The sequence below is a fragment of the Ictidomys tridecemlineatus genome, chromosome 13 (assembly GCF_052094955.1).
Source record: "Ictidomys tridecemlineatus isolate mIctTri1 chromosome 13, mIctTri1.hap1, whole genome shotgun sequence".
In the NCBI taxonomy this organism is placed as follows: Eukaryota; Metazoa; Chordata; class Mammalia; order Rodentia; family Sciuridae; genus Ictidomys; species Ictidomys tridecemlineatus.
In genome coordinates, this window is record NC_135489.1 from 67,898,484 (window position 1) to 67,922,594 (window position 24,111).

General features: G+C 35.8%; 1 pseudogene; it reads right to left on the minus strand.

Annotated features, from left to right (window-relative positions):
- Positions 1-24,111, minus strand: part of LOC144369670 (3',5'-cyclic-AMP phosphodiesterase 4D-like) — a 152,370-nt pseudogene that overhangs the window by 112,039 nt on the left and 16,220 nt on the right.

A 24,111-nucleotide genomic window follows, 5' to 3' on the forward strand; every position in this document is an offset into this window, starting at 1 on the left:
AATAATGATAACTAATATTTTATTAATATATCCTGGGTACCAAGCATTATGTTGAGCACTGACTTAGAATTTACTGGTGATAAAAACAAAACTTAGTGAATTTAAGTAAATCAACCAAAATTACACAGGTGGTCATAGGCAAGCTGAATTCAAGTTAAATGGCTGGACTAAATGTTTTTGCTGTGATAACAAAACAAACATTTAGTACCATTCATTTATTTCAACTAAAGTTATAAGAAAGTATCCAAACCAGATATTTGAGCAATTGAGGTAGACTTATTTTCCCCATAATTATGCTATATCAATTGTTTTCACTGCTCTTAACACCATATAAAACTTTCATCAATTCCCAGTCAAAAAGTCACTTGTCAGATCTGGTCTTTTTCTATACTAATAGGGAAAACTTTACTTATCAAAATAAAAGCAGAGAAAGGCAAAACAAGTTATAAAATAAGTTGTATTAGTAAGGAAGAAAATAGACCTTTACTGATCCAACAGATAATAGGTTTAACTAATAAATAGTCACACACTATGCATTTAAGCAACTATGCATTTTTTTCTCCAGAAAACTCTTTTTCATGTGGAATTTTTATAAAAGTAAACTTTATTTTAAAATTTTGGAATACCTGACAGTCATTAGTTGTATTAAGTATGAAAGTAAAACAAGTAAGGCTCCAAAGAAGTCAATTTATAATCATACACAGCTACAATCTTGATTTTTTAAAATTAAAGTTATTAAACATGATTTATCATCAGCATTTTTCAAGTCATCCTAACAAATCTTACTGAGCACTCATTCTTTACATTTTTTAAAGCATTGTCACAATCTTTGCTCTTACTAAAGCAGAAATAAAAAGGACTACAGGAAGGGAGTGGGAGTTCATGGGGATGGGAGTAGGAAAGACAGTAGAATGAGTTGACATAACTTTTCTATGTTCCTATATGAATACATGATCAGAATTCATAACTCCACATCATATAGAAGAATGGAAAGTTAGACTACATGTTTGCATGATATGTTAAAATACATTCTATTGTCAGTATAACTAAAAAGAATAAAAAAAATTAAAAAAGGACTACAGGAGGCATCCAGTGCCTGTGAATGACTGAAAGGGAGATGCGCTATGTGGCCTTCTGTCCTTACATATCGACTTAACATGGTTAGTGTTTTCTCAAGACTTGTGCATTTCTCTCACATAGATCCCATCTTCCTTCTTTATGTGGCTTTTGCTCCAATTTATAATCTCAGATAAAGGTACACATATATATTTTTATTTTGTATATGATGTATTATGTTATATATAGTGTTTGTTACAGATACAAAGACTTACAGGCAGATCTAAATAAGTGTTAGCATCATTACTGTCACCATGACATACTTAGTTTCTTTTCCTTAAGCTCAGTATTAAATGATTAGTTCAGATAATAAGAAAATAACTATTCCTGTTGAATGTCTGTGTTATGTTTTTCACCTCTTATTTAATCTTAGAGATTATTTGTGTTTTAGATCAATAACAAACACAGTTACATTTCTTCTCATGTTTTAACTGACTAGTATTTGGATAGTTTTCTTTTTAATACTCTGCTTTACAGATTGACAAAATTCTTTTGTAATAAACTCAGTTTTTTAATAGAGCCATGAGTTTTCAGGGTTAAAAAATATGAAGTGAAACAGAGACTTAAATGCATATTCTTTTCCTGACTGAAACTACTTTTGTGGTATTTTATGCTCCTCATGGCATTGTGTGTCGCCCTCTACAGTAGAGGAAAGGCAATTGCACTAATTGTATTGCCTGGGTATAAGAACTTGTATTTCTCCAAAGTCCTAAGTCCAAAGCCTTAGGCTACCCATTTTTCTGCCTCTAGGATAATCAGTGAATATAATTAAAATAACTATAACCATAAACACATATCCAAGAGAAATTGGGAGAATATTTTTTCTAATTTTCAAGTCCATGTACAAAAAAACGAATGCTACATCTATTACTCAGAAATTAATATTTTTAAATATTTCTTTTACTTTCCTGAAAAACAAAATTCTAAGAGTCTGAAGACTATCTTATTCTGGTGGGTTATTTTATTTTATAAGGGTGTAAGAAGAAGAAATGGAACCATATATTTATTTTCAGAGCTACCACCAAGTAGATTTTTGACTCACTAGATTTCAGTCTTCACATCTTCCAAAGAAAGAAATTTAAATAGCTTTTCTCTGAGTTACATTCATGCATGAAAATCCCCAAATTAAAGATGATTAAATAAAGAGGATTAAAATATGGAAATTCAGAAACATACTGAAAGTAATACTGTGAAGACATGACAAGGTTTTATGAGATAGTTGTAGAATTCTTTTCTTACTGTTATTTAAAAATGAAATGCTTGCTGCTGGACATGGTGGCTAATGTCTGTAATTCCAGTGACTCTGAAGGCTGAGGCAGGAAGATCTAAAGTTCAAAACTAGACTCAGCAATTTTGCACCCTATCTCAAATGTATTAAATAAATAAATTAATTAATTAAAAAGGACTGGGGCTATAGCTTAGTGGTAAAGTACTAAAATGCCCCTAGGTTCAGTTTCCAGTTCCACCCTCCAAAACAAAACCCCAAATAAATGATCAAAAGGACGGACCCTGCGCCTCTTAACAAGACCTTACTCCAAAACCAGGGTGTCATCCCCATACAGGCGTGGCTGGGGCATCTCTGACTCTCTGCTGCCCTCTCATGTTTCAACAGTCTTTATCTCTGGCAAGTACTGCCTGCTGAAGACCAATGCAGGTGAGGCTTTCTCTAAGTAACTGAGGGATTACTGCAAAGGTCCAGTCATTACTGTGCAAAAGTAAAGTCATTAATAGAATATGCCAGAAAAGCCAATGAACTTTAGTTAGCCTCTGTTACTTCCACTCTTCCTGTTTTTGAATTACCTTAAAGAACAAAAAGTATCACACATGGGGCAGGATTGTAAAAAGAAAGGCTTATACTTCCCACCACCTGGTGAACTTTCTAAAACTTATCTCCTTGAACTCTTGCAACCACCCTGAGAACTAAGTACATACAACTCCATTCTTCAAATTGGAAAATAAAGTGAAAGAGAGAGACAGGTTTCATATCAGGATCTGAATGCCACACATCAGCTTTTTGTTATATCACACTGAAGAATAAAATAGCTTATGGGCTGGGGTTGTGGCTCAGTGGTAGAGTGCTTGCCTAGCATGTGTGAGGCACTGGGTTCAATTCTCAGCACTGCATATAGATAACAAATAAAATAAAGATCCATCAACAACTAATAAATTTTTTTAAAAACAGATCTTCAGTAGTAAATCTTTTTTTTAAAAAAATACTATTTTAGAAGCCCTATTTTAAAGAATTATTAGGTCACTTTAGATCTATATAATTACCTCTCATAAGTAAAAATAAAAACTGGCAGGTATCTGACATGTTTTAACTCTAATGGTATGAAGTAGAACTTCTCTGTGTTTAATATTTATCAAAGTAACAACAACAAAAAAAAAAACCTGGTCCTGGCATGATGGCACACACCTGAAATTCCAGCGATTTGAAAAGATGAGGCAGATGGATCACAAGTTGGAGTCCAACCTCAGCAATTTAGTGGGGCCCTAAGCAACTTAGCAAGATATTTTCTCAAATTAAAAAATAAAAATAAAAAGGACTGGGGATGACATTCAGTTGTGAAGTGCTCCTGGGTTCAATCCCCAGTACCAATAAATAATTAAACTTGAAGTGGGTAGAAAGGTATTATATGTTCTATGGGACTAATTTTCAGGAAATATTATATGACATAGAAGTTCTTAATTATTTTTTACAGTTAAATAATTGGTTTATGGAAGAGTTATAGTGAATTATTTTTTTCCTTCAAAAAACTGGCTCTCAAAAGTAAGTTTTTAGACTCTGAAGAATAATCTTATCATCTCAATAAATAATGCACTAACATCTATGACAGTGATGAGGGGAAAGGACACAAATTAGGACAATAGAAGGTGTCATTTGGACAGGTCCAAAGCAAGTGTGTCCCTGTGGGCCATTTTGGGGGATCCACACACATTACTCTTATGATTCTGCATCCTTGTCTTTCTCTCATTCTTCCCTTTTCTTTTTAATTTCTGTCCTGTTCCTTTCACTGTCCCTCATGATGGGCTGAATGAGTATGGGCACCTCAAATTCACATTGACATCCTAATCCCCAACATGGTAATAGTTGAAGGTAGGGCTTTGGGGAGATAATCAGGTCATGAGCGTGAAATTAGCACCCTTTTAAAGGAATCTACCCGCTTGCCCCCTTTCGACCCTGTGAGGATATAATAAGAAAAACAGATCTGCAACCTGTCCTTCCCCAGAACTCAAACACATTGACAAGTTGATCTCAGCCTCTAACACCATAAGAAATAAATTTATGTAATTTATAAATTTATGAGGATAATCTCTGGTACTTTTTATAGAGTCTTAACTGACACCCCTAGTTTTATGAACAGAGTAGGTCAGAGAAACCAAAACAACAAAACAAAATTTATCAAGATGTATTGAGTGCTGACACTGTTGGGCACCATGCTAAGGTAAAAGTGAACACATTAATTCACGGCACCTACCAACGGTGATCTTACTGCATAAAGTGGGATCACTATTTTATAGATGGAGAAACCAAGGCAGAGAAAGGTATGCAACCTGCTCAGGGCCATACAGCTGTCATGATAGAGAACAATTTGAGTTCTGGACAGGCAGCCCACAATTTTAATCACATCTCTGTAGATCTATGAAGGACTCCTGCAGGGGAGCCTTGAGCTTGTTCAATATAGCCCTTTGGGCTAGTGAGGAAATGAATTTAGACAACCCTGTTCCTCCAGATTTTCAGCAAAATTTCAAAGATGGCTGCCTTGATCTAATAGGTTGCCTTTCTGACTTAAAAATACAACAACAACAAAACATCCACTTTTCTCATCTCCTCAGTACTACTACAGAGATATAGTGAGCTTCTAACAGGAGGAAATAAGCCTGGAGGGAAGAAACACATAAGTAATACCTTTTCTTATCTGAAGTCTAACTAGTGTCAAAGACTCAACCACAATTACTTTATTGTTTAGGTTTTAAGGACTCAATTTTTCAGAATGGGATGACATACAGGAACTTTTCACTGCTCTTGCCATCATCCCCTCACACTCCAGACCCTCTTCCCACCTTGGTTTGCAATATTTGGACAAGAAAAAAGACTTCAGTTCACTAGCCAGGCAATTTCCTGTTGGGCTTTGTGAGGAGTCCAGCTGCCAAGCAGTTAATGACAGATAATTTCTCTTCCTTCCTACATGGGATGTTTCTGTAGTCCTCAGGTCAGGAGTTATTGGGTACAAATGAGGCCTCATTAGCCTTAAATTCCCAATTCCATTGTCTCTTATTTCCCTCTCCAGGGCTTCATTCAATATTATGTAAAAGTTTCTGGGAGCTTCTATGGGGTTTCTCACCTATGTGTAAGATCATGTCTCTGAGTGCAGCTGGTCATCTGCCAAGGTGGTTTGCAGCTGCTCTGTCCACTGAACACCCAAACATCTTGTGCAGGACACAAAGGAGTTCTACTAGTGCCTAAAGCTGTTCTTCTGGGAAGATGCTGCCCCATCTGTGAGGCAAGTTCATATGCAACCTCAAACTAAAACAAAACAAACAAACAAATGCCAAGAGACCAAAATAGCACACATTGTACTCAAACCAAAATGTCAGTCTTGCTTATTGCAAAAGTGGGTGGGAGGAAGGTAGCTCCTGTTCACAGGGGTACCTGTAATTCCTGGAATAGGGCTGGAGACCAGGTTCAATGTGGTTTTTGTTCCTAAAATAACTTATTCTGGTACTTAGAAATTCTTTACGGTTGGTCTCTTGGTCAATGTCAAGAACAAAATTGGTAAACCATATGTATACTATGAAATGAATATATATATACACACTATGAAATGACAATGGAAAGTCATTACCAACAAGATTTGTAAAGTGAAACACGGAAAAAAACAAAAAATGTAATAGTCATTGAAATACAAGTGCTATTTGGTATACTTTCAGATAAGAAGATAACATTAACTACTGTTTCAGAATCAACTCTGATGTGGTGACTACAAAGGCAACCACTTGACTGGACATGACAAAGTTAAATTTAAAGCAATTTGTATTCACTAAAAATTTAATAAGAAGCTTCTTATTAAGGGTTGGGGTTCTAAGAAGACACTTGAGTCAAGATGAAGTATTGGTCTAGTTTGGAGAGTATGTTAATTTTCTTTTGGTAATAATTTTAGAAATCATAGGTTTTCTTTTCCAGGCAATTATTTCAATGAATCAATTGGGGTTTTGAGAAATGATTAAATGAGGTTCAATTTGGTTTCAGGTTCAGCAAAATGAGATCATTCATTCTATTTTTGGTTCAGTTCAGGTCAAGTCTCCTGGTTAAATCAGACCAATAGGCATTGGGATAATATATTTTTATGCCTTTTCTTTCCCTCATCCTTTCTTCTACTTTTCTTTCCCAAACATTTGTGGACCTGAGAACAAATGTGACTCCATTTTTTAAAAATAAATAAATAACACAGTTTCTACCTCAAGGCCTGTCCTAAGGAAGGGGGCCTGACCCTTGTCCTTGGATAAACCCACAGAGCACTCCTAAGCACATACCCACCCTGCTGAGTTGTTTGTAAATAACAGGAGAGGTCTGACTCAGTTGGGCTAGGTGAGGACCCATGGCAACCCCCCTAGAAACCTCCAATCAGCATGAGACAGTGAAAATACTTGGACTGCCAGATGACCCCCAAGTAGTTTATGGTGCTTGATAACATGTTGGGAAACCATGTAGTTTAGCACGTACACCCCTCATGGCTTAAACCAATCAGTTCAAAGGAATGCCCCTCTTGTACTAGCCAGTCACCCTTACCCAACTTGCTCCCGCCAGTGAATGTGCTAATCAATGCTAAGAATTGTTGTCTGATTTTCCCGAGATATGGAATGATTTGCTGTGTGATGTTGTGACACATAGAGTATCCCCCCAAAACCTATAAAATCTCACTGAATAAAGGACGGGGACTCACTCCCTGGGACCGCTGCATGGGGATCGGTTGTGAATCCAGGCTCCAGCTTGCAATAAAGACTCTTGTGTGATTGCAACGGATTCGGCTCCTGGAGGTCTACTGGGGTCTCATGAATCTGGCATAACAGACCCTTTTCTCATCACACTGAACTTTTCTGTATTGTGTAATAACATGTTCTCTCCCCTCACAAGTTGTATTTATACTCAGCAACCCAAGTTCCCATAAGAACTACTGGAATAGTAATATGTTCCTTCCAGCACAAAACACATATTTCTCTTATTTATACTTTTACTTTCATTAAATTAGACTACCATATATGAAGATGAAGCAGATAACCAAGCCAGGAACAAAAATAGCAGATATTCTGAGGGTAACTCTGTCTCCCACAACACAAATGCCTAGAGCAAAGCTGAAATGAGTTCCAATATAAAGTCAAGTGGTTAAGAATGGGGTACATTAGAACAGGTTTTCCAAGGAACAGCTTAAATTAAAAAATTGTAAGACCAATGATAGTGAGGATAACATAAAGAAGAAAAAAATTATTTCTTTGACATTTTAGAATTGGAGTATAGAATCAGCATTACTGTGATGTTGAGTATTGAAAGATATATATTCTTCCTGGACACAAAAAGAATAAGTCCGAAGATCTCTCTTACCTGTTATGGTGGCTTTGTTGATGGATGGTTGGTTGCACATTGGTGTTCTTCTGACAAAGAGAGAAAAATACAAAGCAGTAAGTATGTGGTCCTTGTTGATTTGAGTAGGTGCTGAGTCGTTTTAGATATGAAATTTTAATTTTAAGGATTTTTTTAAGTTAGGAGATGCAGATTTCCTTCAGTCAATTCTTGGGGATCCTTTTACTATATCTCAGATCATACGTATGAAATTTTTAAGAAAGTTAAGTCTCACGGTGATAGACATTGGGGAAGATTATGATGTTCATGTCACAGGAACATGATGAAAGTGGAAATTCTTATTAATTGACTATATTCAATTAATCTAGGGTTTACAGAGCTAACACAGACTTTCTGAATTTAGAAAAGTAATCAAATTATCACTGTTTTCCTTAAAACAGTGCTAAGAATCTTTGATTTTGACATAAAGCCTCATGATTGTTCATACATTATCAGAAGTGCATGATTCTTTCTAAAGTATCTTAGAGAAGGTATTTAAATTTTTTTCCTATTTTCTTACATTGAGAAACATTTCTGATACAAGTGTTAGAGAGGTATATTGACAAGGTGTATAAACATATGCTATAGAGATTTTAGAACTATTGTAAACCTAAGGTATTTAAATAGATTCCATCTAGTATTCTTTCCTATATTTTTAACAGATGTTTGCCAGGTTCCACCAGATGATTATAAACACCCTTAGGTTAAAAACAAAACAAAACAAAACAAAAAAAAAAAACAAATATAGCAAGAATCAACAAATGGGACTTACTTAAACTAAAAAGTTTTTTCACAGCAAGAGAAACAATAAGAGAAGTAAATCGGGAGCCTACATCATGGGAACAAATTTTTACCCCCCACACTTCAGATAGAGCCTTAATATCCAGAGTTTACAAAGAACTCAAAAAATTGGACAATAAGACAACAAATAACCCAATCAACAAATGGGCCAAGGACCTGAACAGACACTTCTCAGAGGAGGACATACAATCAATCAACAGATACATGAAAAAATGCTCACCATCTCTAGCAGTCAGAGAAATGCAAATCAAAACCACCCTAAGATACCATCTCACTCCAGTAAGATTGGCAGCCATTATGAAGTCAAATAATAATAACAAGTGCTGGCGAGGATGTGGGGAAAAGGGTACTCTAATACATTGCTGGTGGGACTGCAAATTGGTTCGGCCAATTTGGAAAGCAGTATGGAGATTCCTGGGAAAGCTAGGAATGGAACCACCATTTGACCCAGTTATTGCCCTTCTTGGGCTATTCCCTGAAGACCTTAAAAGAGCGTACTACAGGGATACGGCCACATCGATGTTCATAGCAGCACAATTCACAATAGCTAGACTGTGGAACCAACCCAGATGCCCTTCAATGGATGAATGGATTAAAAAAATGTGGCATTTATACACTATGGAGTATTACACAGCACTAAAAAATGACAAAATCATGGAATTTGCAGGGAAATGGATGGCATTAGAGCAGATTATGCTCAGTGAAGCTAGCCAATCCCTAAAAAACAAATACCAAATGTCTTCTTTGATATAATGAGAGCAACTAAGAATAGAGTAGGGAGGAAGAGCAGGAAGAAAAGATTGACATTAAACAGAGGCACGAGATGGGAGGGAAAGAGAGAGAAAAGTGGAATTGCATGGAAATGGAAAGAGACCCTCATTGTTATAAAAAACTACATAAAAGAGGTTGTGAGGGGAATTGGAAGAAAAATAAGGAGAGAAATGAATTACAGTAGATGGGATAGAAAGAAAAGATGGGGGGGAGGGGGATAGTAGAGGATAGGAAAGGTAGCAGAATACATCAGTCACTAGTATGGCATTATGTAAAAATGTGAATGTGTAACCTATGTGATTCTGCAATCTGTATTTGGGGTAAAAATGGGAGTTCATAACTCACTTGAAACTATTGTTCGAAGTATGATATGTCAAGAGCTTTGTAATGTTGTGAACAACCAATAAAAAAAAAACAAATATATATATATATAAAGATTAACTCATATTCCCTTCAAAGCCCAGCGTGAGCACACACATACACACATACACACAACCTCAACTATTTTACAGATATCCCTAAATGTACCTATTTTTAAAGTGTTTTTAAAGATGGCAACAAGTTAAAAGCTATCAATTATATATATCAACAAGTTAAAAGCTATCAATCTATCTGGTATTAAATAAGTGCTCAATAAATTATGTTGAAAAGAACATCATTTATGGATTGTCCAAAGTTTTTTGGAATAGAATTTTATAAAATCGTTACTTATAATTGATAGCTTTTAACTTGTTGCCATCTTTAAAAACACTTTAAAACACATTAAGGGATATCTGTAAAATAGTTGAGGGTGTGTTGTGTGTGTGTGTGTGTGTGTGTGTGTGTGTGTGTGTTTCTTCTAGTGGCTACACTTACTTAATAAGCATTAAGTGTCTGTCACACGCTATACTAAATGAGCACTTTAAATGAATTATCTCACTTAACCCTGAAAAAAAGCCTCAAGGCTGGTAGAATCATTGTTCTCATTTTACCAGTGAGAAAAACAAATCTTTGGGAAGTTGAAAATCTGTTCCAAGCCAGCAGAGATTTGAATCAAGGTAATGTGACTCTAGGCTGCACTCTACTCTTTGTCTTAGCTTGGGATGCTTTTGTGGAAGCCAAATGGATAACCATACAGATGTGCAGTTGGCAGCAGATTCTCTAATGCTGAAGATGACGACTATCCTAGCAGGTCTGGGGGAAGCTTACAGAAAGCCCTTTGGTGTTTTGTAATTTCTCGCTCGTTCTATTCAGTGTCTGGCTCTGGGTCATTGCTCTTAAGTTTATTGGTGTCAGCTTGGGATTGAATTTTTGTGTTTGATTGAAAATACACCATGATTCACTTCTGATTTATTTTAGTTTTTTTAAATTATGAAAATAAAAGTCAGGGCTGGGATATAGCTCAGTGGTAGAACAATTGCTTAGCATGTGTAAGGCTCTGGGATGATCCCCAGCACCATATAGAAGTGAGAGAAAGAGAAGAAATTAAAAATGTAAATTTGAACTTGATAAATATTTTATTTAAAAAGGTCAATATTTTGAACTGCTGCTTTGAAATAGCTCTGTTTTCTATACTAGTAGTTACCTTCTTGCTGAGAGTTTGTTATTCAGATGAGTTTGGGGATATTCAGGATGACATAGTTATAGACTAGAGTTTATTCAAATGACTTAAACATTGATGTCTGAGAATGTTTTTTACTTCTTGTTCTGTGAAAATTTTGAAAACATTGACTTTTTGTCTGGGAAAATATAAATAAACATTTATCTTTTCTATAGTTTTGGAAAACCAAATGGTTGACTTGCTACTAATTCTCATTTTATCAATCTTACTACTGACACTTGGGAACTTGACATCTTGATAAGTAACAAGCAGAAAATATTAATCACTGGATTCATGGTAACTTGACAGATTATTTTTAAAAAGAATGAGTCACAATTTATTCTTGGAATAAAAAAAGTCTAAAGGGCACAAAAGAGCAAGAAGATCACAAGAAACCATTAGTGGGCTGACACTAGAGCTCTTGGATGAGTTCTTCCTAGACACCAACCCTAAAGCAAATAATAAAAAAACAACAAAAACAAAAAACAAGTTCTTAGATGAGTTCTTCCTAGACTCCTTTCCTAAAGCAAATAAAAAGGTAGTCTGTGAAAGGCAGCACAGGTCTTCTTCAAATTCCAACAGTGAGCTTGGAAACATTCTAGTGGCACAGGGAGTGAAGGGCAATTAAATCCTGATTCTTTCAGAGTCATCATGCCATGTACCAGTGGCATCCTCTTTGCTAATACCAAGCACAACAGAGTCCAGCTGTGTGGAGATTGAATTCTACTATTCCGACACCCCAGGAAGCTGACTTGGTTTGAATTAATAAAGGAGGTACAAATCTGCATTGACTAAAAAGGAGACCATACACTGGCTTTCACTTAGAGTCTACCAGATGATATTGTAATTCAATGTCTCCATGGGCATTGCATAGTTAGTCAAAGCAGGTGTAAGTTCAGGTGTTACCTATGATTTTTCACTCCCTCCTTTCCATTTTAATATATTCTGTGCCTGTAAATCAGTTGAGAACCTCTGTCTTGTATAGAATAGGCCTGAGGACATTTCTTTGAAGATAGAAGGGCCAGTGTGATACCTTCACACCTGTTTGATTAAGTGTCTATTATATTAAATGCTTGCACTCAGGTGACCACATCCAAAGGAAATTTACAGGGCATTAATTTCTTGTTTGCCTTTTAGAGACAAGACCTCGATTTCTTACTGAAATTTGAGACTGCAAGTTTTAGTGGCAACCAATAATTTTATTTTTCCTTCAGAGATAAAAATTTTTAGAAGGTTAAGTTTGTACCCATAACCTACTGAATAGCAAAGGTCTCAGGGCTATTGAGGTCAGCCTGATGTTTTACAACTTATGACCATATTGTATAGACAACACAACTGGAGATAAATGATTTCTTCATGGCACACCCTCAGGCTTTAAATGCTGAATGACCACTTTACACTTTCAGTCAACAAGCATTTGCAGAGATTTAGAAATGAAGTGTCCCCCAAAAGTTCATGTGTGAGAAAATGCAAATGAGGTTAAATGAGAGCTTTAACATAATTAGTAACTTAAACCACTGAAATGGATTAACTGGGTGGTAACTGAAGGCAGGTAGGATGTGGCTAGCGAAGACTGGTCACTGGGAGTGTGCCTTTGGGGTTTATATTTTATCTCTGGTAAATGAAGCTCTTTGGCTCTCTCTGCTTCCTGTTGGCCATGTTCTGAGCTGCTTTCTTCCTCCACATCCTTCTACCATGATGTTCTGCCTCATCTTGGTCCCAGAGCTCTGTGGTCAGCCATCTGTGGACTGAGACCTCTAAGACCATCAGTGAGCCCCAAATAAATTTCCCCTCTTCCATAGTTTGTGTCAGGTATTTTGGTCACAGCAATGAAAAATCTGACTAAAACAGAGGAATTATTCTGTGTTCTGATAGGCACTGGGAATATGAATGTGAACCAGCCACACCCCTGCTCTTGGGGAACTGACATTGCTGAGGATCAACCAGGTGATCAGGCAAGTAGGGCACAGGGAGAAATGTGCTTGAATAACAGGATGCAACCAGGCAGAGTTGGAAAGACATGCCAGCCAGCTAGGGCTGGTCACTGTGGGTCTATATCTGGCAGTGTGAAGGACAGTGCCCCCAAAGCAATTATATTTAAACTGTGATGAGAAGAATGAACCAGTTAGTCAAGTGGAAAAGAAGAAAGAGAAGGTAAATGTTCAAGCTGAGGGAAATACAATCGGCCCAAGGTTCTAGGTTCCATGTCAATTATTTGTGTTGTGGAAGTTCCACTAATTTTTTTTTTTTTTTTTAGAAAACCTTTCTCTATCACAGGAAGTACTTGCCTAATGGCCATAGCTTCTTGTTAATCAGGGAAATGTGGGTTGTAGAAGTAAACTATGTTATTATGGAGTGGAAAAGTTCAGTTTTCTCATGTTCTTTAAGAAGTAGTTACCGAGTATAAAATAATATAGACTCAGATATACCATAATACCTAATAAGTTTCTACTCACTGTTCTCTTAATATTGATTTGATTTTTTTGTTTTGTTTTGGAAAATTCTTCCAGGCTGATAATCTTAACTTAACTTTATTATAAATAATACTTTAAAAAATAATAGATATTAGAATAATAGTTTATCAGTTTCTCATTTAATTTTGCAAAATTTACTTCCTTATTTTTGATTTTTTAGATTTATCAGGATCCTCCAATTAAAAAAAAATTGTAGTTGTAGATAGACAGAACATCTTTATTTTATTTGTTTTTTTTATTTTTATGTGGTGCTGAGGATCAAACCCAGTGCTTCATGCAAGCTAGGCAAGTGCTCTGTCACTGAGCTATAGCCCCAGTTCCAAAATCCCCCAATTTTAAATCATTTTCCATTTCAAGTTTCCCTCTCCCAAACACTTCTATTGTTATTACATCAATCTCAATTTTATTAATTGCTTCATGAATGCTGCTGCTCAGAGAGTCAATGACAGCAGGAGAATCAAAGATCTTTGTTGAGATCTGGTGTTTTTCCAGTTAATTGTTGTCTTAGAATTAACAGTATGACCTTGAGATATCATTAAGGTGTGATGAGATTATTTGCCTGTGGCTAATTTATGAAATAAGCCAAAACTATAAAGTTACTTTGAGTATAAATAACTGGCTAGAAGACAAATCATGCCAGGTAATTTCTGACAGAATCACCATGATGATTTGTCATACTGTTTCATTCCTGATGTTAGAATCACCACTACACTGTATTTATAATGAATTAGCAGGGTATCATCTGATGTCTTGTTAATGTCCATGGTTAGATAGCTTGGCAGTGAGAAATTTAATATTTTGTCTTGAGTTCAATTCAAATTGAGATGACATTCTTTAAAAGCTCAGCAAAAAAGAGGGAATAAAGAATAACTTACTTGCTAGGCGCTCGGTCTTGCAAATTAGTTAATGCAGCAAAATTGTTTCATACAGTTCGCAGGCAGGCTAAGACCTACAACAAAAAGAAATTCTTGAGATGTCTTTAACTGAGGTCATCTTAAATGCAATTAAGAATGGTTTGTTAAGAGGAAATCTGATAATGCTTAAAACTTAATTTCATATACCACTAAAGAATCTACTAGCACTTAGTAAGGCTTGTATGCATCCATATGAAATCCACAGAGATCACACTGTCAAAATTTTCCAAAAATCCCTTTTCATTATCTACAAATGTGGTCATAGCAGCAGCAGTCTCCATAGCATTCCTGTATTCCCAAGTCACTAACACAATATCCCAAGCAAACATGTATGTTGCATCTTATGCATATATGAAATAGTGTAGTATAAAATACTAATGAAGCTTACTTTAAGAATAAAAATAAAAATTATTCCAAAACTCTCTTTAAGAATTTACCAAGAGGGCTGGGGTTGTGGCTCTGTGGTAGAGTGCTTGCCTAGAATGTATGAGGCACTGGTTTCGATCCTCAACACTACATAAAAGTAAATAAATTAAATAAAGGCATTGTGTCCATCTACAACTAAAAAGAAAAAAAAAGAAAGAAAGAAAGAAAAAAGAATTCACCAAGAGTTCCATAATTTGCAGTCAGTAAACTAAGTAAATCTTAGATTGCTTTTCAGCTTTACCATGTGTCTGTACCAGCTAGTGCACAGATGGTCTTTTCCTTGGTTAAGACTGTGAATGACAAGAAGTCCCCAAGAAGGTATTTTCTCACATAAAATGCAACTGCTCTCTCTCTCTCTCTCTCTCTCTCTCTCTCTCTCTCTATATATATATATATATATATATATATATATATATATATCACACACACACACACACACACACACACACACACACACACTTCCTGGAACAGAGAAAATACTCAATAAAATGGCATCGTATGAAGAATACCTAGATGAAATATATCTACACATATGACAAGGCAGGAAAACGATGCCACCACCTCTGATAGCCCCCTTTCCTAATTCCAATCAGACTAGAAGGTGGCCAAGGAATGGAAGTGAGCCTAGGAGAGAAAAGTTGCATGAATCTACTGCCCCTAGCTTTTTCCTAGAATGGGCTCATTTCCTCAGGGTGGATCCTCAATTAGGTAGAATTATAGGTGTTCTGGATGTGAACCAGAATGCTAAATTTATCTAAAATGTGTTTTGCTAAGTACTAGGGTATTGCACAACAAACCAGGCTGCCTGAATCTGTTCAGTATTAATGTGTGAACCTGAACAAGTTATGTAAGCCTCTCCTTACCTCAGTTTTCTTAAATACAAACTGTAACTTATATTTACCTCACAGGATTGGAGTGTGAATTAGAAGAAATGACAGGTTAGGTGTCAAGAAAAAGCATTCAGTGTGGGTGAGTTTATCTGGGGTAGCATTTCACTTGATTAATGATTTGGCACACACACAGGGAATTTATTTAGTGACTTAGGAGTGGTACTACAAGGGGCCTCCCAAATTCTATTGCTCTAAGGGCTCCAGAATTGTCTCCAGAGGTTTTTTTTTTTTCATCTGGCATGGATCTAGAGTCAGTTTATATTTTTTTCCAAGACTAAAACATTTCAGACTTCAAAAAACAAAAACTTGACATTAATTTGTGTTGGTCAAAGAAAGTTTGTGCATTGGGATAGTGACCTACAGCATTTCCCCTGAAGGAATCTGTGGTGCTTCCTAAGGAGCCAATCATGATTAACTCAGTCACTGGAAAATCCTGGCTCATTACCACACATAAACAACCCACAGCTCTGAAAGGTCACACTGCCTATGACAGAATATTCAAATAGCTAACTGCTGACATCAGACTACGATGTCTTTCAACAGGCATGGAATCTTGACTGATGCAGAAATAAATTGGATAAATGATCCACTGTCATTAAATCATGCAGATTTGATTTATATTTTAAGAAGTGAATACTGAACACATTTGAAAAGCATTTTAAATAAGATTATTGCACCAGCTAATCGATCCCTTTTCTAGGCAAAAATTTTAATTTTAGAATTCTGATGATTTTATCATAATATGCTGTTGTAAATTCACTGCATTTGACAGCTGGTAAATAGAAATAATATTGTAGGTAAATCATATTCCATGCTCATTTGAGAGGAAAGTAATTCATGAAAGGAAACATTAGTTCATAAAAGAAATATTTTCTGTAGAGAAATTTTCCTGTGTTATAATAATAAATATATTAAACTGGATTATTTTTTTGGATTTTAAGTTTTTTATGTATTTGTTTTGAATAAATCATACATTTGCTTGCTGTAGACTTTAAGTAGAAACATAATTATCCTGCAAAAAGTCTCATCTCAATAATTAAGCCAAAATCAAAATTATTGTTATTTATGCGATAGATGAACATGGAAAGGGATACTTCAGTGGCATTAAAATATTCATATCCTTCTATTTCTTAAACTGTTCATTATTATTATGATGATCATTTATGCTCTATATAATCACTAGATATATTGTTTCATATGTATGAACTATCTCAAAACAAACAAAAAATAAAAATGGAAGAAAAAGTTCCCCTATCCCTGTCCCTCCTTCAGGCATCCACTTGCCAGTCCCTGAGACTGACTTTGAGGTTGTGTCTTACAGTTTGCTTTTACAAACACTGCTGTAGTAAATAGCCCTGAGGATACATCATTCCCTGTGTGGTGCAAGTCTTAAGTCATTGTGGCTTCTCTCTCTCTCTCTCTCTCTCTCTCTCTCTCTCTCTCTCTCTCTCTCTCTCGTAGGACAAGCAGTATTTTATAAATTTTTAGATTAAGTGTTAATTATTATCCTTAGCCAAAGTATAAATAAAAGTTTCAGACAGATCTTTTAAGGGGTGCTTCCTGGGGAATCTTTATCCTAAATATCACTGGGTTTGTCTTTGCAGAACACAAAGAGGTAGGTAACTGTTGCTGGGGAGAAGAAATGGAAATAGTTTTACTGGAGCCCCTGAGTTAAGGTTCCGTTATTTTTTGCTTTTTTTCCAGGGCTGCTCTCACTCCCCATTATTTCAGCTTTGTAAGAGATGTAGTCAGAGCTTTATTGCCCCTATAATTTTCTTCCCTTCTTAATGTTGTTAACCAAAGAAATCCCTGAGATTTCTTCCACATGGCTCAGTTGCAGAAAATTAAGGTCACTGCTCTCTCTTCTTCTCCTACAAGTACAATGTAACAGAACAAGATCAAAAATACCTCCGGTATGATGAGAAACATACACACCTTAGGAAAGAAATACTGATGGTACTATAGAAAAATTGTGGACAGAGATGATCCGTACACTGGCCTGTGGGGTGGGATGTTATTTATATAGAGTTCTCAAACTTCTTTATGTGCTCTTAAACATCTATTGATCAGTACCAAAATTGACAGAAAAAAAATGTGGACTTCATGAATCAGTAATGAACAGCCTCAAGGAGAGTTTTGAGGATTGTTTTTCAATTCATGTACACTTTATGCCACTAGGTGGCAGTAAAACACAGACTGAGATTCTTGTGGGGTGGGTGTATCCTGTGTGAAATGAAAGTATTCCTGATCCAGGTTTTAACTTCAGAAGAAATGCTGGAGTCAACCTAGAATTATGTACAAGATAAAAAGTTTATTTTGATAGAAAAGAAAATCTCTTTCGACTTATGTTTTTGTTGAACCATATGAAATTGTTTTGGTTATGTCAAAAAGTTATTGACAATTTCCTATGAATGACTGTAAGAGTTCAGATATCTGGAAAGATGCTAGTTACCATTTATATTAATGAAGTCCAAGGAAATGCTGGGTGAATAAAAGCACCTGAAAAGAGACCACTCTTTTCTTCCATTGCTTCACAGAGAGGGCCTGGTGGGTCCAGCAAACTTGGGGACTGTGATGAGATCATAAAAATCTCTTAGGGGTGAAATATTTTTAAAAATATTGGTAATGTCCTACTACTATTATTAATGTTCTACAGTATTAATAACTACTATATTGTTTCCTAAAAGTATTATTGGTGCTGTATTTTAGTTAGAGAAGGCAAAAAATGTGGGTATTCCTGCCTAGTCTTCATGGGTTGGGCATGTCTCTCTAGACTGACTGATGTGAGGCACTCCACAGGGAGTCAGGATAATGTTTTGGTGGGGGTTTCCTGTCATTTGCTTCATCAAAGATTCCACTTCTTTCAATACTACAGACTTTCAGATGTGAATTCCAAGAGACTTAGAGTTTTACAAGGTTGTCATAATTGCAAACAGTGGAATTAGAGGGCCAGAGACCGCTGATTCCAGTATTCAGCAGTGTTGTGCCTCCTTGGTGCTCTTGGGCCTCCAGGAACTCTGGCCAAGTTGTTATCCTTGTGGGAAGAAAAGGGCAGTAGGGTCATTCTCAACACTCAAGTCTCTGTGCCAAATGAAATACTCATACCAAAACAGAATTTCAGTTTTGAAATTGAAGTATACAAACAAATTAAATTTGAAAATTTTTCTGGGGCTCAAAGAGATTCTGAAATTATATGGAAAAGTCTAAGCCACCAGAGGTAGAAGACAGTTCAGGTTGACCCCTAGCCAAAACTTTACTCTAACAGTGTTCTTCACATTAGAATAAAACATAGAGGGATTTGTAAGATCCTTCCTGAAAATTAGGCCTAACCAAGATGTTCTAGGTTCAGCTCCATCCAACAAAATGGGATATATATTTTTGTGACTTCCTAAATTCTCTTGTAATTTAGTATTTAATTCTTTTCAAAACCCAAAAGGCCATAATTTAGAAATAATAGGGGAGGATCCTTTCATGTTTCGGGGCTGCACTCAGGCCTAAAGAAATGGGTTTTCAAGAAGATGAAGATGAGATGAATTGGAGGAAGGTCCTTGACCATTTTGGACAATAGTGGCCTGTTTTTAAGATCATAAGGAAAGTCGTAACACCCAGAAAAAACAAACCTAAATGGATAGAAAGTAAGAAAGAAAATGTGAGCAGTAGTTGTTTGGGGATTGTGCATTGTGTGAAATTTTCTTTCTTTTGTTTATATTAATTTTTCTAAAGTTTGTATGCAGAAACATTTTGAGAGCAATGTGGCTCTCCCTGCAAATTTTATTTTATTTTTAATAGTCTTTAGTTATAGATGGACACAATACCTTTATTTATTTATCTTTATGTGGTTCTGAGGATCAAACCCAGTGCCTCCCCATGCTAGGCGAGTGCTCTACCTTGGAGCCACAACCTCAGGCCTCCCTGCAAATTTTCACCAAAATTTAGTGTGAAATTATGAATTCAAAATATAGTAGAAAGAGGGTATGATTCTTTGGCCTACTTGATGAGACATTTTCCTGAGCAAGTTGGCTAAAATCAGTCATGGTATAGCAGAACAAATAATGTTGGCATAACTTCAAGCAATGTAAATATATTCCATTTTTAGAATTATAATATTTAACATTAAGTGGTAAGTGCTCTGCCCTGTATTACACACTCTTTTTCTGAGGAGATGGCAATTAAGTCAACAATATATGCCAGTTGGGCCCAACATAGCTTAAGAAAAGGCCAGGCAGGCACTAACTGGGCTTTTAGTCTTACCTGCTTCTGCAATGATACCCCATCAGTGCTAAAACTGCTCAGTATTAAAAAGCCTTTTCTTACTTATATTTTAGTACAGCTTCCAAGATTTAATACTCCAGGAAAAATCCATTTATGAAAACTGTGGTGAAGCCACTTAAAAAGAATTCAAAGCCCCTGGGGCAACGACCACCTTCTGCAAGGTGAATGAGTCCCTCAGTTTATGACAAGTAAAATCTCATTAAGTATATTTCAGATTATTTTTAGGCATCAGATATATCTGAATATTACAAAGAGTTAGTTTATATTCAAAGTTTTAGTATCAAGGGTATTAATCATTGTAAAATAACATTTATGGCTAAATGATGTTTTGTATATAAAATATGTATAAACGTCCCAATATAGAGAAATTTGAGTAGTTGTTTTGGAGATTATAGGTACACGATAGATGTCTAATCATGTAAAAGGCTAGACTTCTTTAGAATTTAACTGAAGGCAGGAGCCAAGTTAAATTTATTAATCTGTTAGAGATTAGTAAATATTACTTGAAATAAGAAGCCAAGATATTACATACAGATTTTTTTCCATTTTTTACAACATACTTAGATTTATTTTTCTTACAATAATATCTAGAGATTTTAGTTTTAGCTAGCTACCTGAGTAAACTCATGATGGGATAACTGGTTCTAAATTTAGTGATGTTTGTTTATATTGTTTTACCTGATTTTGCCTGTTCATCTAGCTCTCAGTTCTTAGTAATACAATTATAAATTCTCAATAGGAATTAATTACAAACTGTTTCATTAAAAGTTTGCTCTCACAAATATGATTAAAATGTAACAGTGTAAATTTTTTGACACCGAAATACAAGCACTAGAAAGAATTCATGATCTGCAAAAAAAGGACTTGAGCATATGGAATGGATGATGATCATCATCTGTTCTTAATTGCCCGCATTATTATTTTTTAGTTTTCAATGGACCTTTATTGTATTTATTTATGTGTGGTGCTTAGAATTTAACCCAGTGCCTCACATATGCCGGGCAAGTGCTCTACCACTGAGATATGACCCCAGCCCACCTACATTAATTTTTAAAATCACCATTAGACATTTTATTTATAAATTAATTACAATTGTGGTCTAAATTATTTTAGAAATTTAAAAAAAATTAAAACTGCAAAATCATATTGTTCTAACATTATTATTATTCATTTAAAAAATTATACCTAAGATTACATTTAGAAAGAAAAGAGCAATTTCATCTCTATACAATTAAACCAGTTTTAATTAAAATTTAATAAACATTAAAATTTTTAGAATTCTTGTGAATATTTAGCATGACCAGTATTATTTTAATCTTTTAACATCTTATGAGGTGGGTACTCCTGCAATTATAATTTAACATAGGAGGAAGTAAGACTTGGAAAAGTTCAGTGCCTTCCTCAAAGTCATTCAGAAAAGTTAAATGAATTGCTCAAGGTGCTACATCTATTTCTGACCTACCTCTAGTTATAATTTGTATAACTTCTCAGCACTGCTTGTATTTTAACATTTAAACATTTTTTTCAGTCAGTATTGATTTTAAATCTGCTTCATGACCCAGTTTAAATAAGTTTCATCCTATTTGTCCCTAGTTATCTACATCAGGGGCTGTCAACTTCTCTTACACACAGTAAAAATACTGTGGCCTTTGAAAAATAAAAATTCTTAGACTTCCAGATTATTTAAACTCCATAGGCATGCAAGCCTGGGCATCGGGATGAGTACTCTAAGTGAGTCTAGCTTGCATCTAGGGTTGAGAATCACTACAGTACACTTCAAATCATCTCATCACCTTCTTGCATCTATGTCATGTGATCAAAGTATTTTCATGATTTGTATGCTGTGAAACAAACACAGATCACTGGGCTAAATCTTTGTGCCAATGACACATGTATAAAGGAGTAAATAAGGTATCAGGTTGAACTGTATTATTGAATTTCAAGCAATGATCATGTACCTCATTTTATTAAACGCAATTTAATCCACAATATAGCCTTCTGCTTCTAATGCCTATATCAGTTAAGAAATATGGGCCTATTTATGTTCTCTATCTCTAGGGTAATTTGTTATTTGAAGCAAAGACAATCTTTGGGTCTACCATAGTTTAAAGAAAACAGATCTCTAGGGCCAAAGTCACATTTTCTAGCATAGCCTATGAATTGCTTGGATGAAACACACTATTTGTATTTATAATTTCATTTACTTTAAAACTAAATCGAGCAACAGATCAAATCCTCCCAAACCAATTTCCAAATCTGTGAGAAGTCGGCCTGCTCACCGAGGTATGCTTACCTGAGCAAAAGGAGTCACAATCAAGTCATCTCCATGTCTGAAAAATAAACCAAATCCCATGTTAGAAGTCATCGACAACTCTATGACTAGTTTTAATCAATATTCCATGTTAAGTTCCAATGTTACGTTTCATAAATCCCCATAGAGAATTACAATAATTCCATCCTTATTCTTCAGCACATGTTCCTTTCAGGCACTGGGTTGAAAATGCATCTTCTTGGATTTTGAACCATTATCCTGCTACTTAGGTGAAAAGAGGGACTCCGTCATCCATCAGTGTCACTGTTGCCTTTTAGGGCTAACAGGGTACACCATGGTAGAAACAGTTCCAGTGCTGGGGCCTGGGTTTTACTCTTGCCTCTTAGTATAATTATTAGTCAGGGAAGCTGTTGAAGGAACCAGCAGCCTCAGTAGCTTTTGTGAGAGGACCCTGGCCCATGTATTTGAAAATGATTAGCGTTGCGTGTTCTGCATCATCCTCTGGAAGTGTTGGACAAGCCAGGAACTATAGATGACATGGAACTGCATCATATACTAATAAAACCCCATGAAACTTTTCAACTGACTCATGTCTCAGCCACCATAGTTACAGGGGAATGTTACCCCATGTGTGCTGTTGCTATAGCAACCTCAGCCACACCAGGCCTCTGATATAGGAGCAAGGTGTCAGCATGACGTGACTTGGAGGGATAGAGAAAGTCAAGAAAAGTTGTGCAATGTTCTACTTAGAAGAAAGTGAGAAACTTGGGCCTGCAATTCTTTCTTGGTATTTCCTAGCATAAATAGTTCAACAGCAGCACGTGCCTATCTTCATGGGTTATTTCTTGATCTAGACAGCCAAAACTCTTGAATCAAGTGTAAGCAGTTATTCTGCACAGAAAGCTTCCTGAACATTACTTTCACTGAAAATAATGCAACTGTCCTGTCTGTTTGCTCATGCACATTCTGAAAAGAACCAGAGTGACCTAAAACAACACTTACGAAATGTGGTACAGCATAAAGAGCACGGGGAGAATGTTCGCCATGGATCATCAATGGCAAAGAGACTAATTGCTGTGGTCACCATCAAATTACACAGAGCTCTTGAAAGTCAAAATGTGGAAAATAGAAGAAAAAAACGGAAAAACACTTCAAAAGAGGCATGTGTCATTTTCCTTTCCATTGGTTCCAGAATCACATTTTCAAGGGACATCTGTTTTTTATTCATAAAATCCTACGTGCTATGAAGTTTGGACATCAAGTTTTACCATCATTTTATAGAGGAAGCAACAGAGGTTCAAAGGGATCAGAAGGTCTAGAAGCAAATAAATGGTAGCTCCAGGATGTCAGTCCAAAACGGTCTTCTGAAGCCAAACCCAGAAAGGCTCTGTCCTAGAAGAATGGCCCAGAGTGAAGTAGGCTGGTGTACTGAAGCGGTAAGAAAGCCAGTGTCCCAGAGGCAGCTGGCAAGAGGAGACAAAGCCAAAGAGGCAGAGGAATCATCTGAGTGAGGAAGAATATGACACATTCGAGGAGCTACAATGCATAGCTGAGCAATTCTAGAAAATGCATTGCAGGGTAGGAAATGCAAGAAGAGTGGCAGGTGGTGAGCCAGGCTGCAGATCACTAAGCCCTTGTACATGTAAGAAAAGCCTGGGATTTTACTTTCTGGTGGGAGTGAGAGTTGGGAATTCTGACCCCGCCATGTTCTAAGTATATACACTTATGCAAGTTATTAAACTTCTCTTTCTCTTGGTCTCTTCATCTGTAAAATGGAGATGATAGTCCATACATAATGTTATTTGAGGATTAAGTGACTGATGTTCAGGTATTCAGAATGTGCTTAGCCTAAAATTCGATAAATTTAGTAGTCTATATATAATTAGTAATAGTAAATATTATTCATATTCCAATGGCTTTTTCTTTCTTATGCAGTTAGGAAATTTAAAAGACTCAGAAAACTGATACTTAGTTAAG